The sequence below is a fragment of the Anopheles funestus genome, unplaced genomic scaffold, assembly GCF_943734845.2.
Source record: "Anopheles funestus unplaced genomic scaffold, idAnoFuneDA-416_04 scaffold_13_ctg1, whole genome shotgun sequence".
In the NCBI taxonomy this organism is placed as follows: domain Eukaryota; kingdom Metazoa; phylum Arthropoda; class Insecta; order Diptera; family Culicidae; genus Anopheles; species Anopheles funestus.
In genome coordinates, this window is record NW_026045353.1 from 279,138 (window position 1) to 307,051 (window position 27,914).

At 47.0% G+C, this 27,914-nt stretch overlaps 2 long non-coding RNA genes across 2 annotated transcripts; both read right to left on the minus strand.

The window, feature by feature from the left end:
• On the minus strand, positions 1-27,914 carry LOC125774500 (uncharacterized). The gene is made up of 5 exons (XR_007420978.1): positions 25,338-27,914; positions 20,004-20,409; positions 10,610-10,889; positions 1,795-3,754; positions 1-296 (listed from the first exon to the last, which is right to left on the minus strand). It is a non-coding gene; the product is annotated as an uncharacterized LOC125774500 (long non-coding RNA).
• Positions 10,960-16,449, minus strand: LOC125774504 (uncharacterized). Its single transcript, XR_007420983.1, has 3 exons — positions 15,944-16,449; positions 14,656-14,753; positions 10,960-11,925 (listed from the first exon to the last, which is right to left on the minus strand). It is a non-coding gene; the product is annotated as an uncharacterized LOC125774504 (long non-coding RNA).

Here is a 27,914-nt window from a genome sequence, read left to right on the forward strand (position 1 = left end):
ACCTTAGCCAAGACATATTAGCCAAGACACCTTAGCCGAGACACATTAGCCAAGACACATTAGCCAAGACACATTAGCCGAGACACCTTAGCCAAGACACCTTAGCCAAGACACATTAGCCAAGACACCTTAGCCACGACACCTTAGCCAAGACACATTAGCCAAGACACCTTAGCCAAGACACCTTAGCCAAGACACATTAGCCAAGACACATTAGCCAAGACACCTTAGCCAAGACACATTAGCCGAGACACATTAGCCAAGACACATTAGCCAAGACACATTAGCCGAGACACCTTAGCCAAGACACCTTAGCCAAGACACATTAGCCGAGACACATTAGCCAAGACACATTAGCCAAGACACCTTAGCCAAGACACCTTAGCCAAGACACCTTAGCCGAGACACATTAGCCAAGACACATTAGCCAAGACACATTAGCCAAGACACATTAGCCGAGACACCTTAGCCAAGACACCTTAGCCAAGACACATTAGCCAAGACACCTTAGCCAAGACACCTTAGCCACGACACCTTAGCCAAGACACATTAGCCAAGACACCTTAGCCAAGACACCTTAGCCAAGACACATTAGCCAAGACACATTAGCCAAGACACCTTAGCCAAGACACATTAGCCGAGACACATTAGCCAAGACACATTAGCCAAGACACATTAGCCAAGACACATTAGCCAAGACACATTAGCCAAGACACCTTAGCCAAGACACATTAGCCGAGACACATTAGCCAAGACACATTAGCCAAGACACATTAGCCAAGACACATTAGCCAAGACACATTAGCCGAGACACCTTAGCCAAGACACCTTAGCCGAGACACATTAGCCAAGACACATTAGCCAAGACACATTAGCCAAGACACCTTAGCCAAGACACCTTAGCCGAGACACATTAGCCAAGACACATTAGCCAAGACACATTAGCCAAGACACATTAGCCAAGACACATTAGCCGAGACACCTTAGCCAAGACACCTTAGCCAAGACACATTAGCCAAGACACCTTAGCCAAGACACCTTAGCCACGACACCTTAGCCACGACACCTTAGCCAAGACACATTAGCCAAGACACCTTAGCCAAGACACCTTAGCCAAGACACATTAGCCAAGACACATTAGCCAAGACACCTTAGCCAAGACACATTAGCCGAGACACATTAGCCAAGACACATTAGCCAAGACACATTAGCCAAGACACCTTAGCCGAGACACATTAGCCGAGACACCTTAGCCAAGACACCTTAGCCAAGACACATTAGCCGAGACACATTAGCCAAGACACATTAGCCAAGACACCTTAGCCAAGACACCTTAGCCAAGACACCTTAGCCGAGACACATTAGCCGAGACACATTAGCCAAGACACCTTAGCCAAGACACCTTAGCCGAGACACATTAGCCGAGACACATTAGCAAAAACACCTTAGCCAAGACACATTAGCCAAGACACCTTAGCCAAGACACATTAGCCAAAACACATTAGCCAAGACACCTTAGCCAAGACACATTAGCCAAGACACCTTAGCCAAGACACATTAGCCAAGACACCTTAGCCAAGACACATTAGCCAAAACACATTAGCCAAGACACCTTAGCCAAGACACCTTAGCCGAGACACATTAGCCAAGACACATTAGCCAAGACACATTAGCCAAGACACCTTAGCCAAGACACCTTAGCCGAGACACATTAGCCGAGACACATTAGCCAAGACACATTAGCCAAGACACATTAGCCAAGACACATTAGCCAAGACACATTAGCCGAGACACCTTAGCCAAGACACATTAGCCAAGACACCTTAGCCAAGACACCTTAGCCAAGACACATTAGCCGAGACACATTAGCCAAGACACATTAGCCAAGACACATTAGCCAAGACACATTAGCCAAGACACCTTAGCCAAGACACATTAGCCAAGAGACCTTAGCCGAGACACATTAGCCGAGACACATTAGCCAAGACACATTAGCCAAGACACATTAGCCAAGACACATTAGCCAAGACACATTAGCCGAGACACCTTAGCCAAGACACCTTAGCCAAGACACATTAGCCGAGACACATTAGCCAAGACACATTAGCCAAGACACCTTAGCCAAGACACATTAGCCAAGACACCTTAGCCAAGACACCTTAGCCAAGACACATTAGCCAAGACACATTAGCCAAGACACCTTAGCCAAGACACCTTAGCCAAGACACATTAGCCAAGACACATTAGCCAAGACACCTTAGCCAAGACACCTTAGCCGAGACACATTAGCCAAGACACCTTAGCCAAGACACCTTAGCCGAGACACATTAGCCAAGACACATTAGCCAAGACACATTAGCCAAGACACATTAGCCAAGACACATTAGCCAAGACACCTTAGCCAAGACACATTAGCCAAGACACCTTAGCCGAGACACCTTAGCCGAGACACATTAGCCGAGACACATTAGCCAAGACACATTAGCCAAGACACCTTAGCCAAGACACATTAGCCAAGACACATTAGCCAAGACACATTAGCCAAGACACATTAGCCAAGACACATTAGCCAAGACACATTAGCCAAGACACATTAGCCGAGACACCTTAGCCAAGACACCTTAGCCAAGACACATTAGCCGAGACACAATAGCCAAGACACATTAGCCAAGACACATTAGCCAAGACACATTAGCCAAGACACCTTAGCCAAGACACCTTAGCCAAGACACATTAGCCGAGACACATTAGCCGAGACACATTAGCCAAGACACATTAGCCGAGACACATTAGCCAAGACACCTTAGCCAAGACACTTAAGCTACGACACCTTAGCCAAGACACATAAACCGAGACACCTTAGCCAAGACACATTAGCCGAGACACATTAGCCAAGACACATTGGCCAAGACACATTAGCCAAGACACATTAGCCAAGACACCTTAGCCAAGACACCTTAGCCAAGACACATTAGCCGAGACACATTAGCCAAGACACATTAGCCAAGACACATTAGCCAAGACACATTAGCCAAGACACATTAGCCAAGACACATTAGCCAAGACACATTAGCCGAGACACCTTAGCCAAGACACATAAGCCGAGACACATTAGCCGAGAAACATTAGCCAAGACACATTAGCCGAGACACATTAGCCAAGACACCTTAGCCAAGACACTTAAGCTACGACACCTTAGCCAAGACACATAAACCGAGACACCTTAGCCAAGACACATTAGCCGAGACACATTAGCCAAGACACATTAGCCAAGACACATTAGCCAAGACACCTTAGCCAAGACACCTTAGCCGAGACACATTAGCCAAGACACATTAGCCAAGACACCTTAGCCAAGACACATTAGCCGAGACACCTTAGCCAAGACACTTTAGCCAAGACACCTTAGCCAAGACACCTTAGCCAAGACACATTAGCCACGACACCTTAGCCAAGACACATTAACCGAGACACATTAGCCAAGACACATTAGCCAAGACACATTAGCCAAGACACCTTAGCCAAGACACATTAGCCAAGACACCTTAGCCAAGACGCATTAGCGAAGACACATTAGCCAAGACACATTAGCCAAGACACCTTAGCCAAGACACATTAGCCAAGACACATTAGCCAAGACACCTTAGCCAAGACACCTTAGCCAAGACACATTAGCCGAGACACCTTAGCCAAGAAACATTAGCCGAGACACATTAGCCGAGACACATTAGCCAAGACACATTAGCCACGACACCTTAGCCAAGACACATTAGCCAAGACACATTAGCCAAGACACATTAGCCAAGACACCTTAGCCAAGACACCTTAGCCGAGACACCTTAGCCAAGAAACATTAGCCGAGACACATTAGCCAAGACACCTTAGCCAAGACACCTTAGCCAAGACACATTAGCCAAGACACCTTAGCCGAGACACATTAGCCGAGACACATTAGCCAAGACACATTAGCCAAGACACCTTAGCCAAGACACATTAGCCGAGACACATTAGCCAAGACACATTAGCCAAGACACCTTAGCCGAGACACATTAGCCAAGACACCTAAGCCAAGACACTTTAGCCAAGACACATTAGCCAAGACACATTAGCCAAGACACATTAGCCAAGACACATTAGCCAAGACACCTTAGCCAAGACACCTTAGCCAAGACACATTAGCCAAGACACCTAAGCCGAGACACATTAGCCAAGACACCTTAGCCAACACACCTTAGCCAAGACACCTTAGCCGAGACACATTAGCCAAGACACATTAGCCAAGACACATTAGCCAAGACACCTTAGCCAAGACACCTTAGCCGAGACACCTTAGCCAAGAAACATTAGCCGAGACACATTAGCCAAGACACATTAGCCAAGACACCTTAGCCAAGACACATTAGCCAAGACACATTAGCCAAGACACATTAGCCAAGACACATTAGCCAAGACACCTTAGCCAAGACACCTTAGCCAAGACACATTAGCCAAGACACATTAGCCAAGACACATTAGCCAAGACACATTAGCCAAGACACCTTAGCCAAGACACCTTAGCCAAGACACCTTAGCCAAGACACTTTAGCCAAGACACCTTAGCCGAGACACCTTAGCCAAGAAACATTAGCCGAGACACATTAGCCAAGACACATTAGCCAAGACACCTTAGCCAAGACACATTAGCCAAGACACATTAGCCAAGACACATTAGCCAAGACACATTAGCCAAGACACCTTAGCCAAGACACCTTAGCCAAGACACATTAGCCAAGACACATTAGCCAAGACACATTAGCCAAGACACATTAGCCAAGACACATTAGCCGAGACACATTAGCCAAGACACCTTAGCCAAGACACTTAAGCTACGACACCTTAGCCAAGACACATAAACCGAGACACCTTAGCCAAGACACATTAGCCGAGACACATTAGCCAAGACACATTAGCCAAGACACATTAGCCAAGACACCTTAGCCAAGACACCTTAGCCGAGACACATTAGCCAAGACACATTAGCCAAGACACCTTAGCCAAGACACATTAGCCGAGACACCTTAGCCAAGACACTTTAGCCAAGACACCTTAGCCAAGACACCTTAGCCAAGACACATTAGCCACGACACCTTAGCCAAGACACATTAACCGAGACACATTAGCCAAGACACATTAGCCAAGACACATTAGCCAAGACACCTTAGCCAAGACACATTAGCCAAGACACCTTAGCCAAGACGCATTAGCGAAGACACATTAGCCAAGACACATTAGCCAAGACACCTTAGCCAAGACACATTAGCCAAGACACATTAGCCAAGACACCTTAGCCAAGACACCTTAGCCAAGACACATTAGCCGAGACACCTTAGCCAAGAAACATTAGCCGAGACACATTAGCCAAGACACATTAGCGAAGACACATTAGCCACGACACCTTAGCCAAGACACATTAGCCAAGACACATTAGCCAAGACACATTAGCCAAGACACATTAGCCAAGACACCTTAGCCGAGACACCTTAGCCAAGAAACATTAGCCGAGACACATTAGCCAAGACACCTTAGCCAAGACACCTTAGCCAAGACACATTAGCCAAGACACCTTAGCCGAGACACATTAGCCGAGACACATTAGCCAAGACACATTAGCCAAGACACCTTAGCCAAGACACATTAGCCGAGACACATTAGCCAAGACACATTAGCCAAGACACCTTAGCCGAGACACATTAGCCAAGACACCTAAGCCAAGACACTTTAGCCAAGACACATTAGCCAAGACACATTAGCCAAGACACATTAGCCAAGACACATTAGCCAAGACACATTAGCCAAGACACCTTAGCCAAGACACCTTAGCCAAGACACCTTAGCCAAGACACATTAGCCAAGACACCTAAGCCGAGACACATTAGCCAAGACACCTTAGCCAACACACCTTAGCCAAGACACCTTAGCCGAGACACATTAGCCAAGACACATTAGCCAAGACACATTAGCCAAGACACCTTAGCCAAGACACCTTAGCCGAGACACCTTAGCCAAGAAACATTAGCCGAGACACATTAGCCAAGACACATTAGCCAAGACACCTTAGCCAAGACACATTAGCCAAGACACATTAGCCAAGACACATTAGCCAAGACACATTAGCCAAGACACCTTAGCCAAGACACCTTAGCCAAGACACATTAGCCAAGACACATTAGCCAAGACACATTAGCCAAGACACATTAGCCAAGACACCTTAGCCAAGACACCTTAGCCAAGACACCTTAGCCAAGACACTTTAGCCGAGACACATTAGCCAAGACACATTAGCCAAGACACCTTAGCCAAGACACATTAGCTAAGACACATTAGCCAAGACACATTAGCCAAGACACATTAGCCAAGACACCTTAGCCAAGACACCTTAGCCAAGACACATTAGCCAAGACACCTTAGCCGAGACACATTAGCCGAGACACATTAGCCAAGACACATTAGCCAAGACACCTTAGCCAAGACACATTAGCCAAAACACCTTAGCCAAGACACCTTAGCCAAGAAACATAAGCCAAGACACATTAGCCAAGACACCTTAGCCAAGACACATTAGCCGAGACACATTAGCCAAGACACATTAGCCAAGACACATTAGCCAAGACACATTAGCCAAGACACATTAGCCAAGACACCTTAGCCAAGACACATTAGCCAAGACACCTTAGCCGAGACACATTAGCCGAGACACATTAGCCAAGACACCTTAGCCAAGACGACACATTAGCCGAGACACATTAGCCAACACAATAGCCAAGACACATTAGCCAAGACACATTAGCCAAGACACCTTAGCCAAGACACCTTAGCCAAGACACATTAGCCAAGACACCTTAGCCGAGACACATTAGCCGAGACACATTAGCCAAGACACATTAGCCAAGACACCTTAGCCAAGACACATTAGCCAAGACACCTTAGCCAAGACACCTTAGCCAAGAAACATAAGCCAAGACACATTAGCCAAGACACCTTAGCCAAGACACATTAGCCGAGACACATTAGCCAAGACACATTAGCCAAGACACATTAGCCAAGACACATTAGCCAAGACACATTAGCCAAGACACCTTAGCCAAGACACATTAGCCAAGACACCTTAGCCGAGACACATTAGCCGAGACACATTAGCCAAGACACCTTAGCCAAGACACATTAGCCAAGACACATTAGCCAACACAATAGCCAAGACACATTAGCCAAGACACATTAGCCAAGACACCTTAGCCAAGACACATTAGCCAAGACACATTAGCCAAGACACCTTAGCCAAGACACCTTAGCCGAGACACATTAGCCAAGACACATTAGCCAAGACACATTAGCCAAGACACTTTAGCCAAGACACCTTAGCCGAGAAACATTAGCCGAGACACATTAGCCAAGACACATTAGCCAAGACACATTAGCCAAGACACATTAGCCAAGACACCTTAGCCAAGACACAGTAGCCAAGACACCTTAGCCGAGACACATAAGCCGAGACACCTTAGCCGAGACACATTAGCTAAGACACCTTAGCCAAGACACATTAGCCGAGACACATTAGCCAAGACACATTAGCCAAGACACATTAGCCAAGACACATTAGCCAAGACACATTAGCCAAGACACATTAGACAAGACACCCTAGCCAAGACACATTAGCCAAGACACCTTAGCCGAGACACATTCGCCGAGACACATTAGCCAAGACACATTAGCCAAGACACATTAGCCAAGACACATTAGCCAAGACACATTAGCCAAGACACATTAGCCAAGACACATTAGCCAAGACACATTAGCCGAGACACCTTAGCCAAGAAACCTTAGCCAAGACACCTTAGCCGAGACACATTAGCCAAGACACTTTAGCCAAGACACCTTAGCCGAGACACATTAGCCAAGACACCTTAGCCAAGACACCTTAGCCAAGACACCTTAGCCAAGACACCTTAGCCGAGACACATTAGCCAAGACACATTAGCCAAGACACCTTAGCCAAGACATCTTAGCCAAGACACAATAGCCAAGACACCTTAGCCAAGACACCTTAGCCAAGACACCTTAGCCAAGAAACATAAGCCAAAACACATTAGCCAAGACAACTTAGCCAAGACACATTAGCCGAGACACATTAGCCAAGACACATTAGCCAAGACACATTAGCCAAGACACATTAGCCAAGACACATTAGCCAAGACACCTTAGCCAAGACACATTAGCCAAGACACCTTAGCCGAGACACATTAGCCGAGACACATTAGCCAAGACACATTAGCCAAGACACATTAGCCAAGACACATTAGCCAACACAATAGCCAAGACACATTAGCCAAGACACATTAGCCAAGACACCTTAGCCATGACACCTTAGCCAAGACACATTAGCCAAGACACCTTAGCCGAGACACATTAGCCGAGACACATTAGCCAAGACACATTAGCCAAGACACCTTAGCCAAGACACATTAGCCAAGACACCTTAGCCAAGACACCTTAGCCAAGAAACATAAGCCAAGACACATTAGCCAAGACACCTTAGCCAAGACACATTAGCCGAGACACATTAGCCAAGACACATTAGCCAAGACACTTTAGCCAAGACACATTAGCAAAGACACATTAGCCAAGACACCTTAGCCAAGACACATTAGCCAAGACACCTTAGCCGAGACACATTAGCCGAGACACATTAGCCAAGACACCTTAGCCAAGACACATTAGCCAAGACACATTAGCCAACACAATAGCCAAGACACATTAGCCAAGACACATTAGCCAAGACACCTTAGCCAAGACACATTAGCCAAGACACATTAGCCAAGACACCTTAGCCAAGACACCTTAGCCGAGACACATTAGCCAAGACACATTAGCCAAGACACATTAGCCAAGACACATTAGCCAAGACACCTTAGCCGAGAAACATTAGCCGAGACACATTAGCCAAGACACATTAGCCAAGACACATTAGCCAAGACACATTAGCCAAGACACCTTAGCCAAGACACATTAGCCAAGACACCTTAGCCGAGACACATTAGCCGAGACACATTAGCCGAGACACATTAGCTAAGACACCTTAGCCAAGACACATTAGCCGAGACACATTAGCCAAGACACATTAGCCAAGACACATTAGCCAAGACACATTAGCCAAGACACATTAGCCAAGACACCTTAGCCAAGACACATTAGCCAAGACACCTTAGCCGAGACACATTCGCCGAGACACATTAGCCAAGACACATTAGCCAAGACACATTAGCCAAGACACATTAGCCAAGACACATTAGCCAAGACACATTAGCCAAGACACATTAGCCAAGACACATTAGCCGAGACACCTTAGCCAAGAAACCTTAGCCAAGACACCTTAGCCGAGACACATTAGCCGAGACACATTAGCCAAGACACATTAGCCAAGACACGTTAGCCAAGACACATAAACCGAGACTTCTTAGCCAAGACACATTAGCCAAGACACCTTAGCCAAGACACATTAGCCAAGACACATTAGCCAAGACACATTAGCCAAGACACATTAGCCAAGACACCTTAGCCAAGACACCTTAGCCAAGACACATTAGCCTAGACACATTAGCCAAGACACCTTAGCCAAGACACATTAGCCAAGACACATTAGCCAAGACACATTAGCCAAGACACCTTAGCCAAGACACATTAGCCAAGACACATTAGCCAAGACACCTTAGCCAAGACACATTAGCCGAGACACATTAGCCAAGACACATTAGAAAAGACACATTAGCCTAGACACATTAGCCAAGACACCTTAGCCGAGACACATTAGCCAAGACACATTAGCCAAGACACCTTAGCCAAGACACCTTAGCCAAGACACATTAGCCAAGACACCTTAGCCAAGACACATAAGCCAAGACACCTTAGCCAAGACACCTTAGCCAAGACACATTAGCCAAGACACATTAGCCAAGACACATTAGCCAAGACACCTTAGCCAAAACACATTAGCCAAGACACCTTAGCTAAGACACCTTAGCCAAGACACATTAGCCAAGACACCTTAGCCAAGACACCTTAGCCAAGACACTTTAGCCTAGACACATTAGCCGAGACACCTTAGCCAAGACACTTTAGCCAAGACACCTTAGCCTAGACACATTAGCCAAGACACCTTAGCCAAGACACTTTAGCCAAGACACATTAGCCAAGACACATAAGCCGACACACATTAGCCAAGACACATTAGCCAAGACACCTTAGCCAAGACACATGAGCCAAGACACCTTAGCCAACACACCTTAGCCAAGACGTTTTAGCCAAGACACATTAGCCAAGACACCTTAGCCAAGACACATTAGCCAAGACACCTTAGCCAAGACACCTTAGCCAAGACACCTTAGCCAAGACACCTTAGCCAAGACACCTTAGCCAAGACACTTTAGCCAAGACACCTTAGCCGAGACACATTAGCCAAGACACCTTAGCCAAGACACATTAGCCAAGACACCTTAGCCAAGACACCTTAGCCAAGACACCTTAGCCAAGACACCTTAGCCAAGACACCTTAGCCAAGACACCTTAGCCAAGACACCTTAGCCAAGACACTTTAGCCGAGACACATTAGCCAAGACACCTTAGCCAAGACACTTTAGCCAAGACACATTAGCCAAGACACCTTAGCCAAGACACCTTAGCCGAGACACATTAGCCAAGACACCTAAGCCAAGACACTTTAGCCAAGACACATTAGCCAAGACACCTTAGCCAAGACACCTTAGCCAAGACACATTAGCCAAGACACCTTAGCCAAGACACCTTAGCCGAGACACATTAGCCAAGACACCTTAGCCAAGACACCTTAGCCAAGACACCTTAGCCAAGACACCTTAGCCAAGACACCTTAGCCAAGACACCTTAGCCAAGGCACATTAGCCAAGACACCTTAGCCGAGACACCTTAGCCAAGACACTTTAGCCAAGACACCTTAGCCGAGACACATTAGCCAAGACACCTTAGCCAAGACACCTTAGCCAAGACACCTTAGCCAAGACACCTTAGCCAAGACACCTTAGCCAAGACACCTTAGCCAAGACACCTTAGCCGAGACACATTAGCCAAGACACATTAGCCAAGACACCGTAGCCAAGACACCTTAGCCAAGACACATTAGCCGAGACACATTAGCCAAGACACCTAAGCCAAGACACATTAGCCGAGACACATTAGCCGAGACACATTACCCAAGACACATTAGCCAAGACACATTAGCCAAGACACCTTAGCCAAGACACATTAGCCGAGACACATTAGCCAAGACACCTTAGCCAAGACACCTTAGCCAAGACACATTAGCCAAGACACCTTAGCCAAGACACCTTAGCCAAGACACCTTAGCCAAGACACTTTAGCCAAGACACCTTAGCCAAGACACATTAGCCAAGACACATTAGCCAAGACACATTAGCCAAGAAACCGTAGCCAAGACACCTTAGCCAAGACACATTAGCCGAGACACATTAGCCAAGACACCTAAGCCAAGACACATTAGCCGAGACACATTAGCCAAGACACCTTAGCCAAGACACATTAGCCAAGACACATTAGCCAAGACACCTTAGCCAAGACACATTAGCCGAGACACCTTAGCCAAGACACCTTAGCTAAGACACCTTAGCCGAGACACATTAGCCAAGACACCTTAGCCAAGACACATTAGCCAAGACACATTAGCCGAGACACATTAGCCAAGACACCTTAGCCAAGACACATTAGCCGAGACACATTAGCCAAGACACATTAGCCGAGACACATTAGCCAAGACACCTTAGCCAAGACACATTAGCCAAGACACATTAGCCAAGACACCTTAGCCAAGACACATTAGCCGATACACATTAGCCAAGACACCTTAGCCAAGACACCTTAGCCAAGACACATTAGCCAAGACACCTTAGCCAAGACACCTTAGCCAAGACACCTTAGCCAAGACACTTTAGCCGAGACACTTTAGCCAAGACACCTTAGCCAAGACACCTTAGCAAAGACACATTAGCCGAGACACATTAGCCAAGACACCTTAGCCAAGACACATTAGCCGAGACACCTTAGCCGAGACACATTAGCCAAGACACCTTAGCCAAGACACATTAGCCAAGACACATTAGCCAAGACACCTTAGCCAAGACAAATTAGCCAAGACACCTCAGCCAAGACACATTAGCCGAGACACATTAGCCAAGACACCTTAGCCAAGACACCTTAGCCAAGACACCTTAGCCGAGACACATTAGCCAAGACACCTAAGCCAAGACACTTTAGCCAAGACACATTAGCCAAGACACATTAGCCAAGACACCTTAGCCGAGACACATTAGCCAAGACACCTTAGCCAAGACACCTTAGCCAAGACACCTTAGCCAAGACACCTTAGCCAAGACACCTTGGCCAAGACACATTAGCCGAGACACCTTAGCCGAGACACATTAGCCAAGACACTTTAGCCAAGACACATTAGCCAAGACACATTAGCCAAGACACCTTAGCCAAGACACATTAGCCGAGACACCTTAGCCGAGACACATTAGCCAAGACACTTTAGCCAAGACACATTAGCCAAGACACATTAGCCAAGACACCTTAGCCAAGACATATTAGCCAAGACACCTCAGCCAAGACACATTAGCCGAGACACATTAGCCAAGACACCTTAGCCAAGACACCTTAGCCAAGACACCTTAGCCGAGACACATTAGCCAAGACACCTAAGCCAAGACACTTTAGCCAAGACACATTAGCCAAGACACATTAGCCAAGACACCTTAGCCGAGACACATTAGCCAAGACACCTTAGCCAAGACACCTTAGCCAAGACACCTTAGCCAAGACACCTTAGCCAAGACACCTTGGCCAAGACACCTTAGCCAAGACACCTTAGCCAAGACACATTAGCCAAGACACATTAGCCAAGACACCTTAGCCAAGACACCTTAGCCAAGACACCTTAACCAAGACACCTTAGCCAAGACACCTTAGTCAAGACACCTTAGCCAAGACACATTAGCCGAGACACATTAGCCAAGACACCTTAGCCAAGACACCTTAGCCAAGACACCTTAGCCAAGACACCTTAGCCAAGACACATTAGCCGAGACACATTAGCCAAGACACCTTAGCCAAGACACCTTAGCCAAGACACCTTAGCCAAGACACCTTAGCCAAGACACATTAGCCGAGACACATTAGCCAAGACACCTTAGCCAAGACACCTTAGCCAAGACACATTAGCCAAGACACCTTAGCCAAGACACCTTAGCCAAGACACATTAGCCGAGACACATTAGCCAAGACACCTTAGCCAAGACACCTTAGCCAAGACACCTTAGCCAAGACACCTTAGCCAAGACACATTAGCCGAGACACATTAGCCAAGACACCTTAGCCAAGACACATTACCCAAGACACATTAGCCAAGACACCTTAGCCAAGACACCTTAGCCAAGACACATTAGCCAAGACACTTTAGCCAAGACACCTTAGCCAAGACACATTAGCCGAGACACATTAGCCAAGACACCTTAGCCAAGACACCTTAGCCAAGACACATTAGCCAAGACACCTTAGTCAAGACACCTTAGCCGAGACACATTAGCCAAGACACCTAAGCCAAGACACTTTAGCCAAGACACCTTAGCCGAGACACATTAGCCAAGACACCTTAGCCAAGACACCTTAGCCAAGACACCTTAGCCGAGACACATTAGCCAAGACACCTTAGCCAAGACACCTTAGCCAAGACACATTAGCCAAGACACCTTAGTCAAGACACCTTAGCCAAGACACCTTAGCCAAGACACATTAGCCAAGACACATTAGCCAAGACACATTAGCCAAGACACCTTAGCCAAGACACCTTAGCCAAGACACCTTAACCAAGACACCTTAGCCAAGACACCTTAGCCAAGACACCTTAGCCAAGACACATTAGCCGAGACACATTAGCCAAGACACATTAGCCAAGACACCTTAGCCAAGACACCTTAGCCAAGACACCTTAGCCAAGACACCTTAGCCAAGACACATTAGCCGAGACACATTAGCCAAGACACCTTAGCCAAGACACATTAGCCAAGACACCTTAGCCAAGACACCTTAGCCAAGACACCTTAGAAAAGACACTTTAGCCGAGACACATTAGCCAAGACACATTAGCCAAGACACATTAGCCAAGACACCTTAGCCGAGACACATTAGCCAAGACACCTTAGCCAAGACACCTTAGCCAAGACACCTTAGCCAAGACACCTTAGCCAAGACACCTTAGCCAAGACACCTTAGCCAAGACACCTTAGCCAAGACACATTAGCCAAGACACTTTAGCCAAGACACTTTAGCCAAGACACCTTAGCCGAGACACTTTAGCCAAGACACATTAGCCAAGACACATTAGCCAAGACACCTTAGCCAAGACACCTTAGCCAAGACACCTTAGCCAAGACACATTAGCCGAGACACATTAGCCAAGACACCTTAGCCAAGACACATTAGCCGAGACACATTAGCCAAGACACATTAGCCGAGACACATTAGCCAAGACACCTTAGCCAAGACACATTAGCCAAGACACATTAGCCAAGACACCTTAGCCAAGACACATTAGCCGATACACATTAGCCAAGACACCTTAGCCAAGACACCTTAGCCAAGACACCTTAGCCAAGACACCTTAGCCAAGACACCTAAGCCAAGACACTTTAGCCAAGACACCTTAGCCAAGACACCTTAGCCAAGACACCTTAGCAAAGACACATTAGCCGAGACACATTAGCCAAGACACATTAGCCAAGACACCTTAGCCAAGACAAATTAGCCAAGACACCTCAGCCAAGACACCTTAGCCAAGACTTATTAGCCAAGACACCTTAGCCAAGACACATTAGCCAAGACACCTTAGCCAAGACACATTAGCCAAGACACTTTAGCCAAGACACCTTAGCCGAGACACATTAGCCAAGACACCTTAGCCAAGACACCTTAGCCAAGACACCTTAGCCAAGACACCTTAGCCACGACACATTAACCAAGACACCTTAGCCAAGACACATTAGCCAAGACACCTTAGCCAAGACACCTTAGCCAAGACACATTAGCCAAGACACATTAGCCAAGACACCTTAGCCAAGACACCTTAGCCAAGACACCTTAGCCAAGACACCTTAGCCAAGACACATTAGCCAAGACACCTTAGCCAAGACACCTTAGCCAAGACACCGTAGCCAAGACACCTTAGCCAAGACACCTTAGCCAAGACACATTAGCCAAGACACCTTAGCCAAGACACATTAGCCAAGACACCTTAGCCAAGAAACCTTAGCCAAGACACATTAGCCAAGACACATTAGCCAAGACACCTTAGCCAAGACACCTTAGCCAAGACACCTTAGCCAAGACACATTAGCCAAGACACCTTAGCCAAGACACATTAGCCAAGACACCTTAGCCAAGACACCTTAGCCAAGACACCTTAGCCAAGACACCTTAGCCAAGACACATTAGCCAAGACACCTTAGCCAAGACACCTTAGCCAAGACACATTAGCCGAGACACATTAGCCAAGACACCTTAGCCAAGACACCTTAGCCAAGACACCTTAGCCAAGACACCTTAGCCAAGACACATTAGCCAAGACACCTTAGCCAAGACACTTTAGCCAAGACACATTAGCCAAGACACCTTAGCCAAGACACCTTAGCCAAGACACCTTAGCCAAGACACATTAGCCAAGACACTTTAGCCAAGACACCTTAGCCAAGACACATTAGCCGAGACACATTAGCCAAGACACCTTAGCCAAGACACCTTAGCCAAGACACATTAGCCAAGACACCTTAGTCAAGACACCTTAGCCGAGACACATTAGCCAAGACACCTAAGCCAAGACACTTTAGCCAAGACACCTTAGCCGAGACACCTTAGCCAAGACACCTTAGCCAAGACACCTTAGCCAAGACACCTTAGCCGAGACACATTAGCCAAGACACCTTAGCCAAGACACCTTAGCCAAGACACATTAGCCAAGACACCTTAGTCAAGACACCTTAGCCAAGACACCTTAGCCAAGACACATTAGCCAAGACACATTAGCCAAGACACATTAGCCAAGACACCTTAGCCAAGACACCTTAGCCAAGACACCTTAACCAAGACACCTTAGCCAAGACACCTTAGCCAAGACACCTTAGCCAAGACACATTAGCCGAGACACATTAGCCAAGACACCTTAGCCAAGACACTTTAGCCGAGACACCTTAGCCAAGACACCTTAGCCAAGACACCTTAGCCAAGACACATTAGCCGAGACACATTAGCCAAGACACCTTAGCCAAGACACCTTCGCCAAGACACCTTAGCCAAGACACCTTAGCCAAGACACATTAGCCAAGACACTTTAGCCAAGACACTTTAGCCAAGACACCTTAGCCGAGACACATTAGCCAAGACACCTTAGCCAAGACACATTAGCCAAGACACCTTAGCCAAGACACCTTAGCCGAGACACCTTAGCCAAGACACATTAGCCAAGACACCTTAGCCAAGACACCTTAGCCGAGACACATTAGCCAAGGCACCTTAGCCAAGACACCTTAGCCAAGACACCTTAGCCAAGACACCTTAGCCAAGACACCTTAGCCAAGACACCTTAGCCAAGACACATTAGCCAAGACACTTTAGCCAAGACACTTTAGCCAAGACACCTTAGCCGAGACACATTAGCCAAGACACCTTAGCCAAGACACATTAGCCAAGACACCTTAGCCAAGACACCTTAGCCGAGACACCTTAGCCAAGACACATTAGCCAAGACACCTTAGCCAAGACACCTTAGCCAAGACACCTTAGCCAAGACACTTTAGCCGAGACACATTAGCCAAGACACCTTAGCCGAGACACATTAGCCAAAACACCTTAGCCAAGACACCTTAGCTAAGATACCTTAGCCAAGACACATTAGCCAAGACACCTTAGCCAAGACACATTAGCCAAGACACCTTAGCCGAGACACATTAGCCAAGACAAATTAGCCAAGACACCTTAGCCAAGAAACTTTAGCCAAGACACATTAGCCAAGACACCTTAGCCGAGGCACATTAGCCAAGACACCTTAGCCAAGACACATTAGCCAAGACACATTAGCCAAGACACCTTAGCCAAGACACCTTAGCCAAGACACCTTAGCCAAGACACCTTAGCCAAGACACATTAGCCAAGACACCTTAGCCAAGACACCTTAGCCAAGACACTTTAGCCAAGACACATTAGCCAAGACACCTTAGCCGAGACACATTAGCCAAGACACCTTAGCCAAGACACATTAGCCAAGACACATTAGCCAAGACACCTTAGCCAAGACACCTTAGCCAAGACACATTAGCCGAGACACATTAGCCAAGACACCTTAGCCAAGACACCTTAGCCAAGACACCTTAGCCAAGACACATTAGCCAAGACACCTTAGCCAAAACACATTAGCCAAGACACCTTAGCCAAGACACCTTAGCCAAGACACCTTAGCCAAGACACCTTAGCCAAGACACTTTAGCCGAGACACATTAGCCAAGACACCTTAGCCAAGACACCTTAGCCAAGACACCTTAGCCAAGACACCTTAGCCAAGACACATTAGCCAAGACACCTTAGCCAAGACACTTCAGCCAAGACACCTTAGCCAAGACACCTTAGTCAAGACACATTAGCCAAGACACCTTAGCCGAGACACCTTAGCCGAGACACATTAGCCAAGACACCTTAGCCAAGACACCTTAGCCAAGACACCTTAGCCAAGACACATTAGCCAAGACACTTTAGCCGAGACACATTAGCCAAGACACCTTAGCCAAGACACCTTAGCCAAGACACCTTAGCCAAGACACCTTAGCCAAGACACCTTAGCCGAGACACATTAGCCAAGACACCTTAGCCAAGACACCTTAGCCAAGACACCTTAGCCAAGACACATTAGCCAAGACACATTAGCCAAGACACCTTAGCCAAGACACATTAGCCAAGACACCTTAGCCAAAACACATTAGCCAAGACACCTTAGCTAAGACACCTTAGCCAAGACACATTAGCCAAGACACCTTAGCCAAGACACCTTAGCCAAGACACTTTAGCCTAGACACATTAGCCGAGACACCTTAGCCAAGACACCTTAGCCAAGACACATTAGCCGAGACACATTAGCCAAGACACCTTAGCCAAGACACATTAGCCAAGACACCTTAGCCTAGACACATTAGCCAAGACACCTTAGCCAAGACACTTTAGCCAAGACACATTAGCCAAGACACATTAGCCAAGACACATAAGCCGAGACACATTAGCCAAGACACATTAGCCAAGACACCTTAGCCAAGACACATTAGCCAAGACACCTTAGCCAACACACCTTAGCCAAGACGTTTTAGCCAAGACACATTAGCCAAGACACCTTAGCCAAGACACATTAGCCAAGACACCTTAGCCAAGACACCTTAGCCAAGACACCTTAGCCAAGACACCTTAGCCAAGACACCTTAGCCAAGACACCTAAGCCAAGACACTTTAGCCAAGACACCTTAGCCGAGACACATTAGCCAAGACACCTTAGCCAAGACACATTAGCCAAGACACCTTATCCAAGACACCTTAGCCAAGACACCTTAGCCAAGACACCTTAGCCAAGACACCTTAGCCAAGACACCTTAGCCAAGACACCTTAGCCAAGACACCTTAGCCAAGACACATTAGCCAAGACACCTTAGCCGAGACACATTTGCCAAGACACTTTAGCCAAGACACATTACCCAAGACACATTAGCCAAGACACCTTAGCCAAGACACCTTAGCCAAGACACCTTAGCCAAGACACCTTAGCCAAGACACTTTAGCCGAGACACATTAGCCAAGACACCTTAGCCAAGACACTTTAGCCAAGACACATTAGCCAAGACACCTTAGCCAAGACACCTTAGCCGAGACACATTAGCCAAGACACCTAAGCCAAGACACTTTAGCCAAGACACATTAGCCAAGACACCTTAGCCAAGACACCTTAGCCAAGACACATTAGCCAAGACACCTTAGCCAAGACACCTTAGCCGAGACACATTAGCCAAGACACCTTAGCCAAGACACATTAGCCAAGACACCTTAGCCAAGACACCTTAGCCAAGACACCTTAGCCAAGACACCTTGACCAAGGCACATTAGCCAAGACACCTTAGCCGAGACACCTTAGCCAAGACACTTTAGCCAAGACACCTTAGCCGAGACACATTAGCCAAGACACCTTAGCCAAGACACCTTAGCCAAGACACCTTAGCCAAGACACCTTAGCCAAGACACCTTAGCCAAGACACCTTAGCCGAGACACATTAGCCAAGACACATTACCCAAGACACATTAGCCAAGACACCGTAGCCAAGACACCTTAGCCAAGACACATTAGCCGAGACACATTAGCCAAGACACCTTAGCCAAGACACATTAGCCGAGACACATTAGCCAAGACACATTACCCAAGACACCTTAGCCAAGACACATTAGCCAAGACACCTTAGCCGAGACACATTTGCCAAGACACTTTAGCCAAGACACCTTAGCCGAGACACATTAGCCAAGACACCTTAGCCAAGACACCTTAGCCGAGACACATTAGCCAAGACACATTACCCAAGACACATTAGCCAAGACACCGTAGCCAAGACACCTTAGCCAAGACACATTAGGCGAGACACATTAGCCAAGACACCTTAGCCAAGACACCTTAGCCAAGACACATTAGCCAAGACACCTTAGCCAAGACACCTTAGCCAAGACACCTTAGCCAAGACACTTTAGCCAAGACACCTTAGCCAAGACACATTAGCCAAGACACATTAGCCAAGACACATTAGCCAAGACACCGTAGCCAAGACACCTTAGCCAAGACACATTAGCCAAGACACATTAGCCAAGACACCTAAGCCAAGACACATTAGCCGAGACACATTAGCCAAGACACCTTAGCCAAGACACATTAGCCAAGACACATTAGCCAAGACACCTTAGCCAAGACACATTAGCCGAGACACCTTAGTCAAGACACCTTAGCCAAGACACCTTAGCCGAGACACATTAGCCAAGACACCTTAGCCAAGAAACATTAGCCAAGACACATTAGCCGAGACACATTAGCCAAGACACCTTAGCCAAGACACATTAGCCGAGACACATTAGCCAAGACACATTAGCCGAGACACATTAGCCAAGACACCTTAGCCAAGACACATTAGCCAAGACACATTGACCAAGACACATTAGCCAAGACACATTAGCCGATACACATTAGCCAAGACACCTTAGCCAAGACACCTTAGCCAAGACACATTAGCCAAGACACCTTAGCCAAGACACCTTAGCCAAGACACCTTAGCCAAGACACTTTAGCCGAGACACTTTAGCCAAGACACCTTAGCCAAGACACCTTAGCAAAGACACATTAGCCGAGACACATTAGCCAAGACACATTAGCCAAGACACCTTAGCCAAGACAAATTAGCCAAGACACCTCAGCCAAGACACCTTAGCCAAGACACATTAGCCAAGACACCTTAGCCAAGACACATTAGCCAAGACACCTTAGCCAAGACACCTTAGCAAAGACACATTAGCCAAGACACATTGGCCGAGACACCTTAGCCAAGACACATTAGCCAAGACACATTAGCCAAGACACCTTAGCCAAGACACCTTAGCCAAGACACCTTAGCCAAGACACCTTAGCCAAGACACATTAGCCAAGACACCTTAGCCAAGACACATTAGCCGAGACACCTTAGCCAAGACACATTAGCCAAGACACCTTAGCCAAGACACCTTAGCCAAGACACCTTAGCCAAGACACATTAGCCAAGACACCTTAGCCAAGACACATTAGCCAAGACACCTTAGCCAAGACACCTTAGCCAAGACACCTTAGCCAAGACACCTTAGCCAAGACACCTTAGCCAAGACACCTTAGCCAAGACACTTTAGCCAAGACACCTTAGCCGAGACACATTAGCCGAGACACATTAGCCAAGACACCTTAGCCAAGACACCTTAGCCAAGACACATTAGCCAAGACACCTTAGTCAAGACACCTTAGCCGAGACACATTAGCCAAAACACCTTAGCCAAGACACCTTAGCCAAGACACATTAGCCGAGACACATTAGCCAAGACACCTTAGCCAAGACACCTTAGCCAAGACACCTTAGCCAAGACACCTTAGCCAAGACACATTAGCCGAGACACATTAGCCAAGACACATTAGCCAAGACACCTTAGCCAAGACACATTAGCCAAGACACCTTAGCCAAGACACCTTAGCCAAGACACCTTAGCCAAGACACATTAGCCAAGACACTTTAGCCAAGACACCTTAGCCAAGACACATTAGCCGAGACACATTAGCCAAGACACCTTAGCCAAGACACCTTAGCCAAGACACATTAGCCAAGACACCTTAGTCAAGACACCTTAGCCGAGACACATTAGCCAAGACACCTAAGCCAAGACACTTTAGCCAAGACACCTCAGCCGAGACACATTAGCCAAGACACCTTAGCCAAGACACCTTAGCCAAGACACCTTAGCCGAGACACATTTGCCAAGACACTTTAGCCAAGACACCTTAGCCAAGACACCTTAGCCAAGACACCTTAGCCGAGACACATTAGCCAAGACACCTTAGCCAAGACACCTTAGCCAAGACACCTCAGCCAAGACACCTTAGCCAAGACACCTTAGCCAAGACACTTTAGCCAAGACACCTTAGCCGAGACACATTTGCAGAGACACTTAAGCCAAGACACCTTAGCCGAGACACATTAGCCAAGACACCTTAGCCAAGACACCTTAGCCAAGACACCTTAGCCAAGACACCTTAGCCAAGACACCTTAGCCAAGACACATTAGCCAAGACACTTTAGCCAAGACACCTTAGCCGAGACACATTAGCCGAGACACATTAGCCAAGACACCTTAGCCAAGACACATTAGCCAAGACACCTTAGTCAAGACACCTTAGTCAAGACACCTTAGCCGAGACACATTAGCCAAGACACCTTAGCCAAGATACCTTAGCCAAGACACATTAGCCGAGACACATTAGCCAAGACACCTTAGCCAAGACACCTTAGCCAAGACACCTTAGCCAAGACACCTTAGCCAAGACACATTAGCCGAGACACATTAGCCAAGACACCTTAGCCAAGACACCTTAGCCAAGACACATTAGCCAAGACACCTTAGCCAAGACACCTTAGCCAAGACACCTTAGCCAAGACACATTAGCCAAGACACTTTAGCCAAGACACCTTAGCCAAGACACATTAGCCGAGACACATTAGCCAAGACACCTTAGCCAAGACACATTAGCCAAGACACCTTAGCCAAGACACATTAGCCAAGACACCTTAGCCAAAACACATTAGCCAAGACACCTTAGCTAAGACACCTTAGCCAAGACACATTAGCCAAGACACCTTAGCCAAGACACCTTAGCCAAGACACTTTAGCCTAGACACATTAGCCGAGACACCTTAGCCAAGACACTTTAGCCAAGACACATTAGCCGAGACACATTAGCCAAGACACCTTAGCCAAGACACATTAGCCAAGACACCTTAGCCTAGACACATTAGCCAAGACACCTTAGCCAAGACACTTTAGCCAAGACACATTAGCCAAGACACATTAGCCAAGACACATAAGCCGAGACACATTAGCCAAGACACATTAGCCAAGACACCTTAGCCAAGACACATTAGCCAAGACACCTTAGCCAAGACACCTTAGCCAAGACACCTTAGCCAAGACACATTAGCCAAGACACCTTAGCCAAGACACATTAGCCAAGACACCTTAGCCAAGACACCTTAGCCAAGACACCTTAGCCAAGACACCTTAGCCAAGACACTTTAGCCAAGACACCTTAGCCGAGACACATTAGCCGAGACACATTAGCCAAGACACCTTAGCCAAGACACCTTAGCCAAGACACATTAGCCAAGACACCTTAGCCAAGACACCTTAGCCAAGACACATTAGCCAAGACACATTAGCCGAGACACCTTAGCCAAGACACATTAGCCAAGACACATTAGCCAAGACACCTTAGCCAAGACACCTTAGCCAAGACACCTTAGCCAAGACACATTAGCCAAGACACCTTAGCCAAGACACCTTAGCCAAGACACCTTAGCCAAGACACTTTAGCCGAGACACTTTAGCCAAGACACCTTAGCCAAGACACATTAGCCAAGACACCTTAGCCAAGACACCTTAGCCAAGACACCTTAGCCAAGGCACTTTAGCCGAGACACTTTAGCCAAGACACATTAGCCAAGACACCTTAGCCAAGACACCTTAGCCAAGACACATTAGCCAAGACACCTTAGTCAAGACACCTTAGCCGAGACACATTAGCCAAGACACCTTAGCCAAGACACCTTAGCCAAGACACATTAGCCGAGACACATTAGCCAAGACACCTTAGCCAAGACACCTTAGCCAAGACACCTTAGCCAAGACACCTTAGCCAAGACACATTAGCCGAGACACATTAGCCAAGACACCTTAGCCAAGACACCTTAGCCAAGACACATTAGCCAAGACACCTTAGCCAAGACACCTTAGCCAAGACACCTTAGCCAAGACACATTAGCCAAGACACTTTAGCCAAGACACCTTAGCCAAGACACATTAGCCGAGACACATTAGCCAAGACACCTTAGCCAAGACACCTTAGCCAAGACACATTAGCCAAGACACCTTAGTCAAGACACCTTAGCCGAGACACATTAGCCAAGACACCTTAGCCAAGACACATTAGCCAAGACACATTAGCCGAGACACATTAGCTAAGACACCTTAGCCAAGACACATTAGCCGAGACACATTAGCCAAGACACATTAGCCGAGACACATTAGCCAAGACACCTTAGCCAAGACAAATTAGCCAAGACACATTGACCAAGACACCTTAGCCAAGACACATTAGCCGATATACATTAGCCAAGACACCTTAGCCAAGACACCTTAGCCAAGACACATTAGCCAAGACACCTTAGCCAAGACACCTTAGCCAAGACACCTTAGCCAAGACACTTTAGCCGAGACACTTTAGCCAAGACACCTTAGCCAAGACACCTTAGCAAAGACACATTAGCCGAGACACATTAGCCAAGACACATTAGCCAAGACACCTTAGCCAAGACAAATTAGCCAAGACACCTCAGCCAAGACACCTTAGCCAAGACACATTAGCCAAGACACCTTAGCCAAGACACCTTAGCCAAGACACCTTAGCCAAGACACCTTAGCAAAGACACATTAGCCAAGACACATTAGCCGAGACACCTTAGCCAAGACACATTAGCCAAGACACATTAGCCAAGACACCTTAGCCAAGACACCTTAGCCAAGACACCTTAGCCAAGACACCTTAGCCAAGACACATTAGCCAAGACACCTTAGCCAAGACACATTAGCCGAGACACCTTAGCCAAGACACATTAGCCAAGACACCTTAGCCAAGACAACTTAGCCAAGACACCTTAGCCAAGACACATTAGCCAAGACACCTTAGCCAAGACACATTAGCCAAGACACCTTAGCCAAGACACCTTAGCCAAGACACCTTAGCCAAGACACCTTAGCCAAGACACCTTAGCCAAGACACCTTAGCCAAGACACTTTAGCCAAGACACCTTAGCCGAGACACATTAGCCGAGACACATTAGCCAAGACACCTTAGCCAAGACACCTTAGCCAAGACACATTAGCCAAGACAACTTAGTCAAGACACCTTAGCCGAGACACATTAGCCTAGACACATTAGCCGAGACACATTAGCCAAGACACCTTAGCCAAGACACCTTAGCCAAGACACATTAGCCAAGACACCTTAGCCAAGACACCTTAGCCAAGACACCTTAGCCAAGACACATTAGCCGAGACACATTAGCCAAGACACCTTAGCCAAGACACATTAGCCAAGACACCTTAGCCAAGACACATTAGCCAAGACACCTTAGCCAAAACACATTAGCCAAGACACCTTAGCTAAGACACCTTAGCCAAGACACATTAGCCAAGACACCTTAGCCAAGACACCTTAGCCAAGACACTTTAGCCAAGACACATTAGCCGAGACACCTTAGCCAAGACACTTTAGCCAAGACACATTAGCCGAGACACATTAGCCAAGACACCTTAGCCAAGACACATTAGCCAAGACACCTTAGCCTAGACACATTAGCCAAGACACCTTAGCCAAGACACTTTAGCCAAGACACATAAGCCGAGACACATTAGCCAAGACACATTAGCCAAGACACCTTAGCCAAGACACATTAGCCAAGACACCTTAGCCAAGACACCTTAGCCAAGACACATTAGCCAAGACACATTAGCCAAGACACCTTAGCCAAGACACCTAAGCCAATAATTATTAGCCAAGACACATTAGCCAAGACACATTAGCCAAGACACCTTAGCCAAGACACCTTAGCCAAGACACATTAGCCAAGACACCTTAGCAAAGACACATTAGCCAAGACACACTAGCCAAGACACATTAGCCAAGACACCTTAGCCAAGACACCTTAGCCAAGACACATTAGCCAAGACACATTAGCCAAGACACATTAGCCAAGACACATTAGCCAAGACACATTAGCCAAGACACCTTAGCCAAGACACCTTAGCCAAGACACATTAGCCAAGACACATTAGCCAAGACACATTAGCCAAGACACCTTAGCCAAGACACATTAGCCAAGACACCTTAGCCAAGACACATTAGCCAAGACACCTTAGCCAAGACACATTAGCCAAGACACCTTAGCCAAGACACATTAGCCAAGACACATTAGCCAAGACACATAAGCCAAGACACCTTAGCCAAGACACCTTAGCCAAGACACATTAGCCAAGACACATTAGCCAAGACACATTAGCCAAGACACATTAGCCAAGACACATTAGCCAAGACACCTTAGCCAAGACACCTTAGCCAAGACACATTAGCCAAGACACCTTAGCCAAGACACATTAGCCAAGACACCTTAGCCAAGACACATTAGCCAAGACACATTAGCCAAGACACCTTAGCCAAGACACCTTAGCCAAGACACCTTAGCCAAAACACATTAGCCAAGACACATTAGCCAAGACACATTAGCCAAGACACATTAGCCAAGACACATTAGCCAAGACACCTTAGCCAAGACACCTTAGCCAAGACACATTAGCCAAGACACCTTAGCCAAGACACATTAGCCAAGACACCTTAGCCAAGACACATTAGCCAAGACACCTTAGCCAAGACACCTTAGCCAAGACACCTTAGCCAAGACACCTTAGCCAAGACACATTAGCCAAGACACATTAGCCAAGACACCTTAGCCAAGACACATTAGCCAAGACACCTTAGCCAAGACACATTAGCCAAGACACATTAGCCAAGACACCTTAGCCAAGACACCTTAGCCAAGACACCTTAGCCAAGACACATTAGCCAAGACACATTAGCCGAGACACATTAGCCAAGACACATTAGCCAAGACACCTTAGCCAAGACACCTTAGCCAAGACACCTTAGCCAAGACACATTAGCCAAGACACATTAGCCAAGACACCTTAGCCAAGACACATTAGCCAAGACACCTTAGCCAAGACACATTAGCCAAGACACATTAGCCAAGACACCTTAGCCAAGACACATTAGCCAAGACACCTTAGCCAAGACACATTAGCCAAGACACATTAGCCAAGACACCTTAGCCAAGACACATTAGCCAAGACACCTTAGCCAAGACACATTAGCCAAGACACATTAGCCAAGACACCTTAGCCAAGACACCTTAGCCAAGACACCTTAGCCAAGACACATTAGCCAAGACACATTAGCCGAGACACATTAGCCAAGACACATTAGCCGAGACACCTTAGCCAAGACACATTAGCCAAGACACATTAGCCAAGACACATTAGCCAAGACACATTAGCCAAGACACCTTAGCCAAGACACATAAGCCAAGACACCTTAGCCGAGACACATTAGCCAAGACACCTTAGCCAAGACACCTTAGCCAAGACACATTAGCCAAGACACCTTAGCCAAGACACCTTAGCCAAGATACATTAGCCAAGACACCTTAGCCAAGACACCTTAGCCAAGACACCTTAGCCAAGACACATTAGCCAAGACACCTTAGCCAAGACACCTTAGCCAAAACACATTAGCCAAGACACCTTAGCCAAGACACATTAGCCAAGACACCTTAGCCAAGACACATTAGCCAAGACACATTAGCCAAGACACATTAGCCAAGACACCTTAGCCAAGACACCTTAGCCAAGACACATTAGCCAACACATTAGCCAAGACACATTAGCCAAGACACATTAGCCAAGACACATTAGCCAAGACACCTTAGCCAAGACACCTTAGCCAAGACACATTAGCCAAGACACATTAGCCAAGACACCTTAGCCAAGACACCTTAGCCAAGACACATTAGCCAGGACACCTTAGCCAAGACACATTAGCCAAGACACCTTAGCCAAGACACATTAGCCAAGACACCTTAGCCAAGACACATTAGCCAAGACACATTAGCCAAGACACCTTAGCCAAGACACCTTAGCCAAGACACCTTAGCCAAGACACATTAGCCAAGACACATTAGCCAAGACACATTAGCCAAGACACATTAGCCAAGACACATTAGCCAAGACACCTTAGCCAAGACACCTTAGCCAAGACACATTAGCCAAGACACCTTAGCCAAGACACATTAGCCAAGACACCTTAGCCAAAACACATT